This window comes from Ambystoma mexicanum, chromosome 1q (genome assembly GCF_040938575.1).
Source record: "Ambystoma mexicanum isolate Mex_15411 chromosome 1q, UKY_AmexF1_1, whole genome shotgun sequence".
Lineage (NCBI taxonomy): Eukaryota > Metazoa > Chordata > Amphibia > Caudata > Ambystomatidae > Ambystoma > Ambystoma mexicanum.
The window spans coordinates 453,001,756-453,016,781 of NC_090922.1; the positions used below are offsets into that span (position 1 = coordinate 453,001,756).

The window sequence follows — 15,026 nt, forward strand, 5'->3', positions numbered from 1 at the left end:
GGCAAGAGGGATGAACGCCATCTCATGAAACCATAGTGCATTTGGTTCTTTGAAATAATTAATTTTGTATTACTTTTGCCAAGTTGCCATGCTAGGCAAACCGCTATACAATGGAATCGCAGCAGGGACAGAATTCAGTTGAAGAGTCCATTAAATGAAGGATTAACTGTCACCATTTGATGATTATGGCGATTTGGATCTAAGCGGCATTTGCTTATGTTGTACAGAAAGGGTATTTGGGGTACATGGTTCTGATGGAATTCCAGTAGTTACGCAATGGGAATCCAGCAAGGTTTTCTCAATTTGAACTGGACCCATCATTTCCATCCCACAGCCAAACCTGATAATGTTCATCCCGGTGTATAATCCACCTTTGCTCTACAGGGCACTGTTACTTTCTGGCTAGGTTTATGCTTTATAAATACCATACACACACAATCTTTTTAGTTTAGGAATGTGAAAATATTTGAGAGGTTTGGGTGGTGTGCATTTGGCCGGAACCCCTACTGGGCGTTCCAGAACAGTATCTTTTCAACAGGTTCCAGTACCTGTTTATATGGCTTTTTCTACTTACAACGACGCCACAAGCCGCTTCCCTTTGGGGATTAGTTCCTTATTACCTTGGGGGACTCATGCAGATTTTGTGAACCTCTCCAATGTGGTTTCGACAGGATTGTTCCCCTGCTCCGTTTTGAACCTGAGCCACTTACTACAGCCACGCTGAAGGAATATTTATTTATCCTTCTACAACCCACTTCAAGAGTTGTACGCCCGACAAGAACCTTTTCAAGGTCTTGTCCTTTGTCCACACTTAAGCTGTTTGCTGGATAGGAATCCGATGTCAACCCCTCTCGCCTGAAGAAAGTTCTGTATATGTGACACCTACAAACTGAAACATGTCGAGACTCTTGTGTCTTTGTATACCAACAGTCACTAAACAGGCATTGTTTGTCAATATATTAACTTGTGCATACAGTGATCCACCACTGTGCATCTTCTTATTTTGTACTCAATACTTGAACTTTATAGGCTTCATATTGTTATATTCCTATGTTATGAAATATCAGCAAGAGTATTTGCATCTGTATTGTTAATTTATATGTATGTTGATTTAATACTTGTTTTATCCTTGTTCTAATTTATAAAAATTGTTGTGGTTTTTTTGATATTGAATGTTACTAGGTTCTCACCAGAACTACTGTCAGTCAATGTTCTATTTTCTCAATATTTAATGTACATTGGAAGGGGAACTCGCAGACCACAGAACAGGCAAACGCCTTAACAGAATAGAGAACCAATAGCAGGTTAAAAACACCAGGGCAGTCAATCTTTGTTTGCCACCATCTAAAATAGGATTAAATTGGACTGAAAAATAAAGGAAGTGGTAATAGTATGGCAGTAGGTGTTCAGTTCTAGGTGATTGTGGGATGAATCCTAAAAAGTACATCCATTCAACTGTTACTGCAACAGCTTGTGAATCGATGCAAAATGATGCCTGAGTCCCCAATACATTCTTGCTCAAAATCCAACCTTGCTCCAAAGTCTCTGTACTTCTAGTATGTGGTGGAAGGATCCAAGCCAAGTAACACCTCCAAGAACAATATCCATTTTTTGTACTTCTGCCACCTCTGCACTTTAACTTCTTCCTCTTTCTTCAAGCTTGGATTCCAGGCTGAGTTAACATGGACCTGTGAATCATAGTTGCTTAGACTAAAAACTAAGACCAAGACAAAAGTTTTGAGGGATTACCAAATCAATGAGGAGCATTTGAGCCCTAGAACCATCATCTGCGGTCCTTTTATTCTGTGATGGTGCAGTGCAGTAAATAGCTGCTTGTATAGAACTGTGTAAAAGTGAAGTTTGTAAAAGGTGCACTTGAAGAGTGGTTGCAGAAGCTTATAATGGAGAGGTTATACCCTTGGCTGTGGTGGTCCTTTCTGGTTACTTAAACCAAATGTCTGCTGCACTACCTTCTTCTTTTTAGATGTACTGCACTACTGGTCATCGCATCTGCTCAATTGGCTCCTAACAAGCTTTGGCATGCTCAGTGGCTTCATCTCTCACAGCTCCTACTTCACAAATACTGCATTAACCTTTCTTATTGAGTAGAAATGCATTAGACTACAGTAGTTTCAATGCATCCTGTGTGCTCACCTGATGACGGATTTTGGACTGAAAACTTTTGAGACTTTCACCCTGCTCCTGCATCCTCGTCTGCTTGGGTGAATCATTCCATCCTGGGAGTGTTTTCTGGGCAGTTTTACCACCAAGTTCTCCCTTCTTTGTGCTGGAAGTTGCTGTCACCTGGAAGGATGTTAGGACAGCAACACCCCACCACATCTGCTTGTCTGGGCCGTCTTGGGTTGCTGCCACTGTTGTTCTGCTGCAGGGGCTGTTTTTTATGGTATGTCATATAGGTTTGCCTGCTGAGCCTCTGGGGTATGTCTTGTGCATGTTCTTCCGTCCTCCTGGAGCACTCTCTGATCCAGATTCCCACCTGGATGGTGGGATCCATTCCTTTGAATGATGATTGTACTTCTTTTGAGCTGTCTCGATAGTTGTTGCTTCAGCGTTCAAGTCCATGGGTGACCAAATCCTTCATCTCATCCTGTAAAAAGTAGTGTTTACTTAACGGCTTGTTCTGCCATCCTGGAACAGTGTTTTTGGGAACCAGCGCTGTAAGTACTTAACTCTGGGTCCTGAGTTGGTGGGTTGTTTCTGATAGTCGCTCATCCGACATGGTATCCCTGTTGTCCATGGTAGGAGATCCCCAAAGGTGGGCTTCAACTGCATTCCCCATTGCTTTCCATTGGTGACTGTGCCATGCTTTGCTGCATTCTGTGCAGGGCCTGCTGAGTCTGTAGCTTGGCCTGGGATCATTTCTTAGGAGTTACCTGGTGTTCCCTGGGGGGGTTGCTGCCAGCTCTGCTCCTTTGGGGAGGAACTTGGGCTTACATCACAATCCCAGATCAGCATACAGACTTAGTTCCATTGTTTCCTAGAACTCCTACAGGTGACAATGTGAAGTACATCCCTGAACTGTGACCTTTTAATGGTACCCCTAGGGTTCCTAGAATTTTCCACCAAGGCCTGGAGTTCACTACCCCCGATTTATTAGGGATATTTACATCTATGGATTACACTCCTGCTTTAGGATTTAAACACCATCACTGTGTCTTACTGTTTGTACCTCCATGAAGTGTAATATGCCGCTGTGTGCTTAGGTAGTGTAAGCCTAAAAGATATTCTGAACTATAGTAAGTAACCCTCGGGGCATTGTTGGACATTACGTATAACTGTTTTACCACTGTGCTGTGTGCATATGTATCATGAGCAATATTTATAATAAAGTAGGACATCTATACTAAGTTAAGTTGTGTGTGGTATCTGAATTTGATGGTATCTGATCGTATTTACTGTGTGCCTTATTGTTTAGGGTTCTACTCTTAATTTACCTCTGGAAGTCTATATGTATAGTGCCTGCCGCCAGGTATGGGGGCTTGAATTTTAGGGTAAAGAGTGACTAAGGCTTTAAGTGGCCATTTACTGTTTCTGTATCTACAATAAGATCTGCTTTGTTTGTTTCACCAGAGTACTTTTTCTGCAACATAGGTATTGCATGTGTAACCTTGTAATAAAACACATTATCCACACTAATTCCTCATTCCTTTTTGCTGACAACCCCTTGCATCTTGAACGACTGCATAGTTTTCTTGCCTTTTTAGCTGTTTTTTGCAGTGGGTTCTCAAGGAAGACCGGGGGTTTACATGTTGCAGGCAGTACGGGCACCAAATGTCAATGACTCATCTTTGACTCCTATAAATAATAACTTAAAGTACGCTTCAGGCGATCAGGGAATGGAAAACTGTTTTTTTATTTTAATTGCAGTCCAGAAAGAGGGATTTGGTCCTGTTATTCTGCACAGAGCTGCGCAGGCCAGACTTGGGTACTCTTTAAGGGGTCAGAAATGTGAGGCGGACAGTTTAGTAAATGTTTTTCACAAGATTTCATTGTATTAACTCAAAAAGTGTTTGATAAATGCCTTACTTTCTCTAATGTAATGAGGATTTTCCCTGCCTATCAAAATAAACTAAAGGAAAACACTAACAAAAGGAATATGTCCCTCACACTTGTACATCAAACTCATAAAGGAAATATATGGCAGTTTAAATGTAAGAGAAATAACAGTTAAATCTAATAACTATGTATTCTTGTAACCTGGGTCGGGTCCCGTTCCCCAGATTAAAAGCAGGATTTTGAATCAATAGTTTAAGTAAGAAAGTTCTCTTTTATAGCTAAGTTTGAATAATAAAGTTCCAAAAGTCTTACGCTTGAATTTCAACCAACAGTTCAAATGGACGACAAGTCTTTATCCATTTATAGTAAAGAGTTCAACACAACTTCTTCCTATGAAATAAACACTTTTAAAATTCTTATATATAAACAATATTTTGTCAGGATGATTCCACAACACTTCACGAAACACTGTAGTGGCCTTGCCACATCTTCTCAACAGCCTTTAACCACAACACAGTACTTAGACGATTTTTTCCGGGTCCACTAACCTGCCAGGTCTACCACTAAAAGGTCCCTATCCTGGTATACTCACCTGCCAGGACTAAAGCTCCTAACACACTACAAGTACTTTGTGGTAAAATTTACTTCAGACCTTTCCAAAAGGTCTTTGACTTTCATCAACATCAAAATTCACAACTCCTTCTAGGCAAACAAGTTACACATGGGTGCTGTCTGCTCCACAGCTGTATTTGCCCCTCTCCTCTTTAATACTCTCTATCACGAGGTCTTCACTCCTGCCATTGTTGTTTTCTCACTTCCACATCAAATAACTTCTGATAATGCTTCTTTACTACACATGCTCCTCTTTGACTTGGGCAATGCTTATTGATGTTTTCCTTACATATGGTCACCCTCCCTGCAATAATGTTCTCTTGTTATTTTGCCACTGGGTTTTTTATGCTTTTTGCAGTATTGCTCTCTTTATTTTGGCAATGGTGGTTATAAGTAGCCTGCTTACTTTAGTATTTCCCCCTCTACTTTGGAAATGATGTTGGTTTCAATAGTAATGCGTGTAACCTTTCCCTTCTGGTCTTTCTACAAAGTAGCATCCTTGTTTTAGTACGATATTCAAAATTATCAGTAGCTAGCGGTCGATTACAGAGAGTACCGGGATTACCCAAACGTGGAAAACTCACCAGTTTCTGCATACGCATCCATTTGTACTGCTACCACTGCTTGTTCTGCTTCTACTGCCACCTTCTGCATGGCAAGCTGCTTCTGGTTTCCCGCGGTCCGCACAGAACAGGAAAGGAGGTTCCCTCGGTCCTAGTGTACACTGATGCTCGCCAGCCACCCGGACACCACATGCAAATCTGAGAGCCTCTCTCTCTCCAGGGACGGAAGCTTGCTGCAACGCCCCTTCCCATTGCGCAACCTCAGCAATTAGGTTCTTCAATATCGGAGACCCTATCGGGACCGACATCCGCTTCACAGGTGGTGGCGGCTCTGTTTTTGTCTTACTCTGCGACAGGTGGTTTCTGAAACCCCACCTTCTTGTTCTAATGGCCTGCTGTCAGGGTCCCTCATTCATGTATTAGGAGAGTCAGGGTGTCTGGAAGAATCAGACAGTCCAAGGGTGGAGCTGGAACATCGGTCTGTAGTTGGCAGGGTGATCTACCTAAAGCACATATTATTTTTTCCTTTAGGAAACTAGTGTAAGCCCAAGGAAAGGTGGCAGCTCTGATAGTTAGCACTGATTGGCCTTTGGTGGTTGTGAGGTATTTTGGAACCTTTTCAGAGGTTCTAAACTGCCTTTCATTCTAGTGAACACCAGAGCAGGTCACAGCAGAGCAGAGCTCAAAGTTGACAAAGAACTGAGCACTTAAAGACTTTTCAGTTCTCTCAAAGTGAATTATTTTTTTGAAGAAACCAGAGCAAAAGTAATTCCAAGAACCAAAGTGTGATAGAGAGCAGGAAGAGCTTTGATTCAAGTTCACTTTTTCACAGGGGAGGTTAGAGGAGAGACAATCAGTAAGGAAGAGTCACGTCAGCTGCAGCAACCATAGGCTAAGTGAAATCTCTTTTGTGTTAGAATCCAAATGAAGCAATGAAAAGATTTGTTTTTTGGATCTCTGTAAAACGTTTATCAGACCAGCCGACTAGAGGAAGAGCATCAGTATCGAAGGCTGTTCGAGGAAAGGACGCAGTAACGTGTATGCGTGTTACACACGTCGGCGCTGGAGTCTGTTTCCCTGAAGAGAAATGATGTTCGTTATTAGCGCGGGTTTCTGAAGGAAGTAAAAAAAAAAAGTTTCTATGGCTTTCTTCAACCGCATTAACTGTCAGTGACCCAAGACTTTATTGGAGCACTAGAATCCCTTCCGAATATGATGTAGAGAAAACCAGGAAAGTAGAATAGTTGCTGTTTACTTGAGTTGATGAAATTCTACCATCTGAGGTTTTTGGTAGCACCTTGAATTCACATTAGTATAGTTTAAAACTGATCCAAAAGCAAAAGTGGAGGAGAAAAGTAAAGACTCATTATTTTGGAGCTTGCAGCAATTAAGTGAAGAACCACATGAGCCTTTGAGCAACAAGGCAAAGGCTACAGGTACTGATAGGAATTATAGAGAAAATATTTAGTAAAATAAGGGAGTAAAGAGAAATGTTAATGTAAATCTGTTTCTCCAGCATTGGATCTTTCATGGATTTACATGCTTTGAATATTCCCCATCGTCAGGCTGGAAACCTTGGTCACTTTAACCTAGCGTTTTCCTATGGAAAACTTCGACACTTCAGTGTCCTATCAACATCCTTTTTGGGTGCTTTATTCCCCACCAATAGGACGTAGGGTATAAATAGCCCTGCCCCCACGGCTTCCCTTTATATTTCAACTGTCTCCCAACTGTTCGGATCACCTCATGTTCGTTGTGTTTTTTGCACGTGTGTGTGCTATTTGCGTATTGAGATGGCTTCTGGGGCTCCAAAGAAGTCTCTGTTCCGGCCCTGTGCGACTTGTTGGTTGAAGGTGTATGAGGGTGACGGGCATATGAATTGCCTCTACTGCCTTTACCCCCATCACTCAGTGGACACTTGCGAGATTTGTAGAGGGTTTTCGCAAAAGACTCTTAAGGACCGCAATCGGCGGTTGGTTTGTTGGCTTAATTAAGGCACCTACCTGGCCTTGAAGGTGGGGTCGGTCCGGAGCCTGTCTTCGGAGCGGCCTGTGCAGTCGGCGGATCATCGCCGGGTGGCGTCTGCCGAGCCTCTGGTAAGAAACCTCGTCCAGCTCCTGTGTCGGAGGTGGGGAAGAGCTGTAGATCTTCTTCGAGTAAGCAGCTGTCGAAGGGTTCTTTTTCGTCCAAGCATGGTCGGTCGAACCATTCCCAAGGGTCTGGTGGTAGGCCCGAGAAGTTGGCGGCGCAGAAGAAGGCCTTGGCCAAGAGGGACTCGTCATCGAAGCCCTCCTCTTCAGGAGACCATCATAGGTCGTCTTCTAGCAGGGAGTCATCTAAGCACCGGTACAGCGCTGCCAAGCAGGCCAGGTCGCCATGGATGTCTACACCGCAGGTGGCAGTTCCGACGACGTCCTCGTTGACGGGGGACCCGTCGTCCACAGTTGCTCTTCCATCTACGGTTCCGTCGTCAACGGTAGTGTCATCGGCTCAGGCGACGACAGTGTTTGATAAAGGACCAATGCTTTTCTCGTCAGCGAGGATGGACACAGAAGGATTGTTGCCGACGAGTGGGGCTTGGCAGTCTTCCACCTTTGGCTCGTTTATGCCTGACACCATTGTACATCAGGAGACAGCAGCTTTTTCGGTGTCCTCGGAGGTGGATGACGACCGGGAGCCGGTGTTGGGGCCGTCGGCTTTGGGACTGCAGGGTATTGGGCCTTCGACATCGGTGGGTGTGGGTGCTGGTCCTGCTAGTTACCCACTGGTGAACCCACAGTAAGCAGCGACCTTCTGTTTTTTTTTTTACATCTCACCCGAACCCCAAGGGTTGGTGGTGCACAGGCCGCAACAATTTTAAATGCTGCTTGTGCTTTTGCCAAATTCTCATATAGCCTATGGAGCACCATTTCAAAAGCATCTGATCACCTTCCAGAGGGAGAGGTCAAGAATGGCTTCTTAGACTTAGTGACTGATGGCAAAGAAATGGCCTGTCAAGTGCTCCAAGCAGGTTTGGACGCACCAGACTGTATGGGTCGTGCTATGGGTCCTTCGACAGCCTTGTACAGAACTGCTTATTTGAGGGGCTCCGTTTTTTTCCTGAATGTCCAGTCTAAACTGCTGGACCTTGGTTTCGATGGTGAACATCTTTCTGGCCCCAAAGCCGACGAGTCACTAGAAAAGTGAAAGGACTCAAAGCTGATGGTTAAATCATTGGGGTTAGTAGTGCAGACAAGGCCTCCACGCTAGTGTTTTGCCTTTGGGTCCAGAGGACGGGGTCATAGGCAGTACGTCACCTTTTCGAGAAGGACACAAGCACCTCTGGCCAAACAAAGGTGCACCACAGGTTCCCACCGCCAGGTACAGGTAGCGAAGGGTCAAGGCTGCTGTAGCGTTGACGCCACCTTACAAACCTTTTGAGGTCTCCTCCCAGCCCCCAATACTTCAATGGTTGGACGGAGAGTCTCTGGGTTCTTGAGCAAATGGAACAAAATGACTTCCAACAACAGGGTCCTTCAGTTAATCGAGTGGGGTTACTGCCTCCCGGTTTTTTAAGAGAAAACCTGTCAGACCTCCTCCTATCTCCCAACAGCCGGAACAGGAGCTCCAGGAAAAGCTGCAGGCCCTTCCTTTGAAGGGAGCAGTAGAGGTAGTTCCAGCTGAGGAAATAGGCTAGTGTTGGTACTCCCAATACTTCCTGGTAGCTAAGAAAGGGGGAGGACTCCGCCCCTTCTTGGACCTCAGGATTTTTAACAAATTCCTGAGGAAGGACAAATTCAGGATGGTGACGTTGAGGGTAATTCTCCAGGCTCTACAGTTCCAAGACTGGCTAGTGTCTCTGGACCTTTAGGGTGCCTATTTTCACATGCCTATCCACAGGAAGTACAGGCAGTTGGTTCCTAAGGTACGTCATCAGGGATGTCATTACCAATTCAAAGTGCTCCCTTTTGACTATGGACTTTACCAAGCTCATGTCGGTAGTAGCGGCCCATCTCAGGAGAGCCCGCGTCTTTGTGTTGCCATACTTGGACGATTGGCTGATCCGAGCATGGAACAGGTTTGGATCCAACTTGAGTACACCGGTAACTACTGCACAACTTCATTTTCTCCCTGAACTTGCAGAAACCACATACCTCACCAGTGTAAAAGCCGCCACAGTTGCTCAGAGCAGTCTTGGACACCCAGGAAGGTAATGCTTTTTCGCCGGAGGAGCAAGTCAGCAACGTGGCACACATGGTCAGTCTCTTCCAGAACTCCAGCAGTCTCCCGGCATCTGCTTTCCTGCGCTGGCTGGGCATCATGGCATCCTGTATTTTCTTGGTGCCACAGGCAAGACTCTAGATTAGATCCCTAGGGTGGCTTCTCAGGAGCCAGTGGTCGCAGTATTTCAGTGAGATGTCGGATGTCTTCCAGGTGTCGAGGTTTGTGGTGAATGACCTGACCTGGTGGAGCGACATGACGAACATGTTGGCGGGAGAACCTTTCTGGGCGCCATGGCCAGACGACAGGTTGTCATGGATGCCTCGCTGAAGGGCTGGGGAAGCTCATTGCAGCTCTCTCCGGATCAGCGGTTCATTTATCTCAGAAGGAGAAAGGTTACCACATCAGTCTGCTGGAACTGTGAGCAGTCAGAATAGCGCTGACAGCTTTTGCACCTTCTCTGCAGGGGAACCATGTCCTGGTGTTAATGAACAACCCAGTGACCATGCACTACCTCAATAAGCAGGGAGGCATTAGAACACTGCCCCTGTGCAGGGAAGCTATGCAGCTATGGATCAGGATGCTAGAGAATAACATATGAACCTCTCCAGCTCATCTGTCAGGGGTGGAGCAAAGGTTGACAGACGCTCTAAGAAAGGCATAGCTCGGCCTCCCATGAGTGGAAGCTATGCCTTGATGTCATTAGACATCTTCACCCAATGGGACACCCTGACTACGTCTGTTTGCGATTGCGGACAACACGAAATGCTGGCAGTTCCATTCGAGGGAATTTCCACGCAGTGTAACATTGGGAAAAGCATTTTTAGTGGAGTCAGTCTTCAACCTCAATTATGCGTTCCTGCCCATACAAGACATCCTGTGGTTTCTCAGGAGGTTGCTGAGATTCAGGGCTCTCTTGATCATCCCAGAATGGGTGAGGAGGATGTGTAATCTGGATCATTTGGAACTGTCCATATGCCCACCTCCCCGGCTTCCTCGGAGGCCAGACCTCTTGTCACAGTCATGCAGCAATGTGCTTCACCAAACCCAGACCCTCTCAACCTGCATGATTGGCTCTTGAGCGGCTGATGTACGAGCGGACTGGGACTTCGACAAAGTGGTGCTGTTGGCTGCACGTAGACCGTCCACTAGGGCACTTTACGCGTGGAGATGGTGACATTTCATGACTTGGTGAAAGGAGTGGACCCCATGTCCTGTCCCAGCTCCTCCGGAGAGTTTTTGTTGGCCCTACACAAATCGGGCCTGCAAGGGGGCAAAGTGAAGGGGTATCTGGAATCTCACTTTTTAAAAGGATGCCCAAACAAGGTTCCTTCTTTACCATCCCAGTTGTGGCCCAGTTTTTGAATGGCCTCGGTAAGTCTTGGGTAATTCTTTCCGTCCTCCTTTTGTGGTCCCTGATTGGGAGATGAACTCAGTTCTCAAGTTCCTGATGGCAGCTCCATTTGAGTCTTTGCATTCAGCTCCCATCAGACTCCCCACATTGAAGACTGCATTTTTGGTGGCAATCCCCTCTGCCAGAAGGGTAAATGAATTGCAGGCACTCTGTAGTAAAGCCCCTTTCCTGACATTTTTTAAAGGGAAAGTGCTCCCAAAGTTTTTGCCAAGGTGGGGTCAGAAGTTTATCTGGGCCAGAGCATCATTCTCCCAGCGTTTTATCCTCCACCCCATCCGTCAAAGGATGATGTGATGAGCCAGGAACGAGACGCGTACACAGAGAGCTCATAGTTTTGGCTATAAACCTTTATCTAACAAATAAGGGGTTGGGAAAGGCAGCGCTATCCCTATACTAGGAGGTGGTTTCCCTACCTCTACAAAAACTCAGGGTCTGTCTGTTTATCAAGATGTCAAAATTAAACTGTCCTGTGGTCGAAATCCTATTCTGACCCTCACACTTCAAACATAACTCTAAGGTGAAAAAGGGTAATTAATGTCTTGGTAGTACACAGATTGTTCAAGTTCCAAAGTAAAGGTGTAACTTTAACACAAACGTTCCAATGGATTCAATTCACAGTGCTAGGGGAATGTTCCCTCCCTCAGGGTTTCATTTCAACAACGCAACAGTTCTTAGCGATATAATTCTTCTTTAAATGTCTCTGTACAACAACAATAAAGCGTGTGCCTATTTCCATTACAATATCTTTGTTTCGCTCTTTGCCATTATCCGTTATATGTATTTTGGCTCACTTTCTCCTTTGGGGTCCTTTCTTCTGTGTGCAGCGTTTGAGAAGGTGTGCTTCTCTCTGTCCGATTTGTGGTGTTTGAGTTTCTTCTGTGATTGGCGGCTTCTTCACCACTTGCGCCCTGGTTGCCTCTCCGCCTCAATCTCACTTCTCGGAAGCGGCTTCATTCTCCTCCCGCTTCCCGCTCGGCCATGAAAGTACTGTGACGAAGAAGCTGCTTAGAGCAACGAAGACCACAGACAGGGAGAAGCACAGAACGCAGTCCATTTGTGGAGAATCGCCGATAGCTACCGGGACATTTAAAAAGGCACATCCAGTATGGATTGAAGAGAGACAGCTGCCTGGAAGAGTCCCAAAGAGCCAAGACAGCAGAAGAGGAAGGAGAACGGGAGCGAAAGGACAACATGGGAACAAGGACCGCCTCTTCACGCTGCCCTAAGCATCCTTCCATTGGAGCTACGACCTGTCTATTACTGGGGAGCAGTATCCCCCGGATGCAAAACTAGCTGCGGAAGAGGCCAACACGAGAAGCCAGAAGTCGCCACTATGCAGCTTAACTGGCGGGCAAGTGGCCCCTTCCCCGAAGTAGCGACGGAGGGGAAAAAGCCAATTAAGGCAGAAAAAAACATTAGTTGGTAACGTGGTCTGGGGTGGTCTTGTGGTTCTCTTGATTAGTCGTGTTGGTCTGGTTGACTGGTGGTAATGACCCAGTGTAGGAGAGACAGGTCCTTGTATCCAGCAGAAATAGTATCTGAGGCTGAAGTATCAAAAGGCAGGGCAATCCAAATGAGAGACAGTTTATGGAAGTCAGCTGCAGTGGTCTAATCAGACTCTAGAAAGGCGAATATAGGGAGAAGAGAAGGAAACGAGGAAGCGCCCATGGGAAGAAAGGGAGAGGAGTCTGCGGCACGTAGCAGGATACTGGCGGCAGTGCTGCCGACCACGCTGAGGGAGAGGGCACAGAAACTAGAAAGAGAATGGACAGGAGAATGCAGCAGCCCGTGGCACCCGGAGTCTCCAGGGAAGGAAATCTGGCTAGAGGGGAAAGTAAACGGCAGGCTCCGCTGCAGAACGAGGTGGCAAAGGAGAAGTGCCATCGGAGAGTGGCGAAAGGAACAGGACAACGAAGATCAGAGGATAATGTCTGCTCGCGAGTCGAGCGGAAAAGGAGCACTACCATCTTACCCAAAGGAGCAAGAGCTAAGGGATTGCAACGCGCCGGTTACGTAATGCCCAAGTACAACCAGCGGCGGCCATGTTGAAATAAGCTAGGCCGTCACTTGACGTTGGAAAAAGTGTGTGATGTGCCACTTCAATGGAGGTGCATCCTCCAGCTATTCCACAAGCACCACAGAGGAGTACTTGTGACAGAATGAAGGATAGCACAGGGGCAACGCGCTGGTCTTGGAAGCAAGACCTTGCAGTGAAACAGAGGTTCGAATCCCGGATCCACACTTAGAAACCAAACTCAGGTATGGTATGAGGCTCGTTATAAACCATGAAATGAAATAAATGAGTCAGCCACTTTTAACACTAGCTTAATACATAAAGTATCCTTGAGTTTATCAAAACAGTTTTGGGCTTCAGTACTCCACTTTACCTTTTGGGGTTCAGCGTTTTTAAGCTCATCAGTGAGGCAGAAGATAATTGAAGAATAATTGGGGATGCATCTTCTATAATATCCCACTAATACCAAAACGGCCCTCAAATCCTTCTTGTTTTTGGTTACTGGGGTTTCCTGAACAGCTTTTACATTTTCATTTTGAGGTTTAATCAGCCCATTTCCCTACAAACAAATCTGAGATATTTGACTGCTGACAGAGGCAAGTGACACTTCTCTGGATTTTCTGGGAGTCCCGCTCTCCAGAGCTGGATGACTAATTATAAATATGTTTATTATATGGTGAAACATAGTGCATCGAGAATCCTAGGCATCTCGCCTACTACACAGATCCTCAAATCTAGGTGTAGCCTATATCTTTGTTTATTACATGGTGCAACCTACTGCATTGTGAAACCGAGGCCTCCCCCCACTATGCAGGAATCCCAAATCTAGGTGGAGCCTCTGTACCCGAATTTAGTGAAATCACACATACAGGACCCCTTAAGCTAATCCTATCCACCGTTAAATGCCTTTATACTGTAAAACAAAATGTATTCGAAAACTAGGCTTTGCCAATGGTATAGGACTCCCAAATCTTGGCATGTTCATCTGCTGCACTGGACAAAGACCGCCCCGCCCAAACAATTTCAAAGCTTATGGTACGTATATCTCACACCACCAGTGTGGACACAGGCACGGCCAAGCATCCATGCATGATAGAATGCATCTATGGCTATGCTCATCCGGTCTAGCACCACACATAGCCATTCATACTGAAACACCTGACATACCTCAACACCTCTTCCACTAGCAGACAGCAAATACCATCCCAAATGAATTTGGTATGGCTGGCCACACATTGACTCTCTCAACAATAGCAATCTATTGCTAATCCTCAACAGTGTCCACCCACGTGCCTGGACTTTCTTTGGGCTGCTTAGTCGAGCCTTGCCAGCCACCCAAGCCCTAGACTGGCAACATGCACACTTGCATCTCCTAAGCTAAACTCCTTAGACTCTTCCTCCGCACTGACTACGGTCACCGGGGGCGTTCCAACCGAAAAAGCGCATTGAGGCCACACAAGTGTGGAAAGAGAGCTATATAAATACCCAAAATACAACACAATAAATGATGTAGGTGTTCTTCCTATGTCTTACTATGAATGATTATATCATCAATATAGGTTCTACGGAAGGAGGAGTAAGGTCGAAAGACTTGGTCCATTTACCTTTGAAATGTAGCCAGGGCCCCATGAAGTACAAAAAGTAATCCCTTGAACTGGAATAGTCCAATGGAGCCGGGGGGGTGTAGAAAGCTGTTTTATCCTTCTCCCCTGGGTTAACGAGCACCTGCTAGTATTCTTTCGTCAGATCAATAGCAGAGAGGAAGACGATGGCAGCACCCAATCAGTCAATCAGATCGTCTGTCCTTGTCATAGGGTAACTGTCGAATTGCGATAACGCGTTTACCTTTCTGAAATCAATACATACCCTCCACGATTGATCTGGCTTGGCTACAAGTACTATCAGAGAGGCTCAAGGACTCTGAGATGCCTCAGTTATGTCAAACGTCAACATGTTCTCTACTTCCTCAATGACTATTCCCTTTCTTACTTCAGTGATTTGGGAAGGTTTTAAGTGGGCTACTTTTCCTGGGGGTCTATGGATATAATGAAAAACTCCCCTTACTCTTACTGGTTCGTTTTTAAAAAATGTCTGGAAAGTGCTCCAATAAATCCAGCAGATCTTGTTTCAGAGTCTAGGATAGGTGGGAAGGGATTAAGGTATTTCCAGATGTCTGCTAATAAACTAGTGCGTACTACGGATGTAG

General features: G+C 45.7%; 1 protein-coding gene across 2 annotated transcripts in view; it reads left to right on the forward strand.

Moving 5' to 3' along the window:
- NUP93 (nucleoporin 93) overlaps positions 1–15,026 on the forward strand; it is a 1,186,812-nt gene that overhangs the window by 921,432 nt on the left and 250,354 nt on the right. The gene's annotated exons all lie outside the window — the stretch shown is intronic.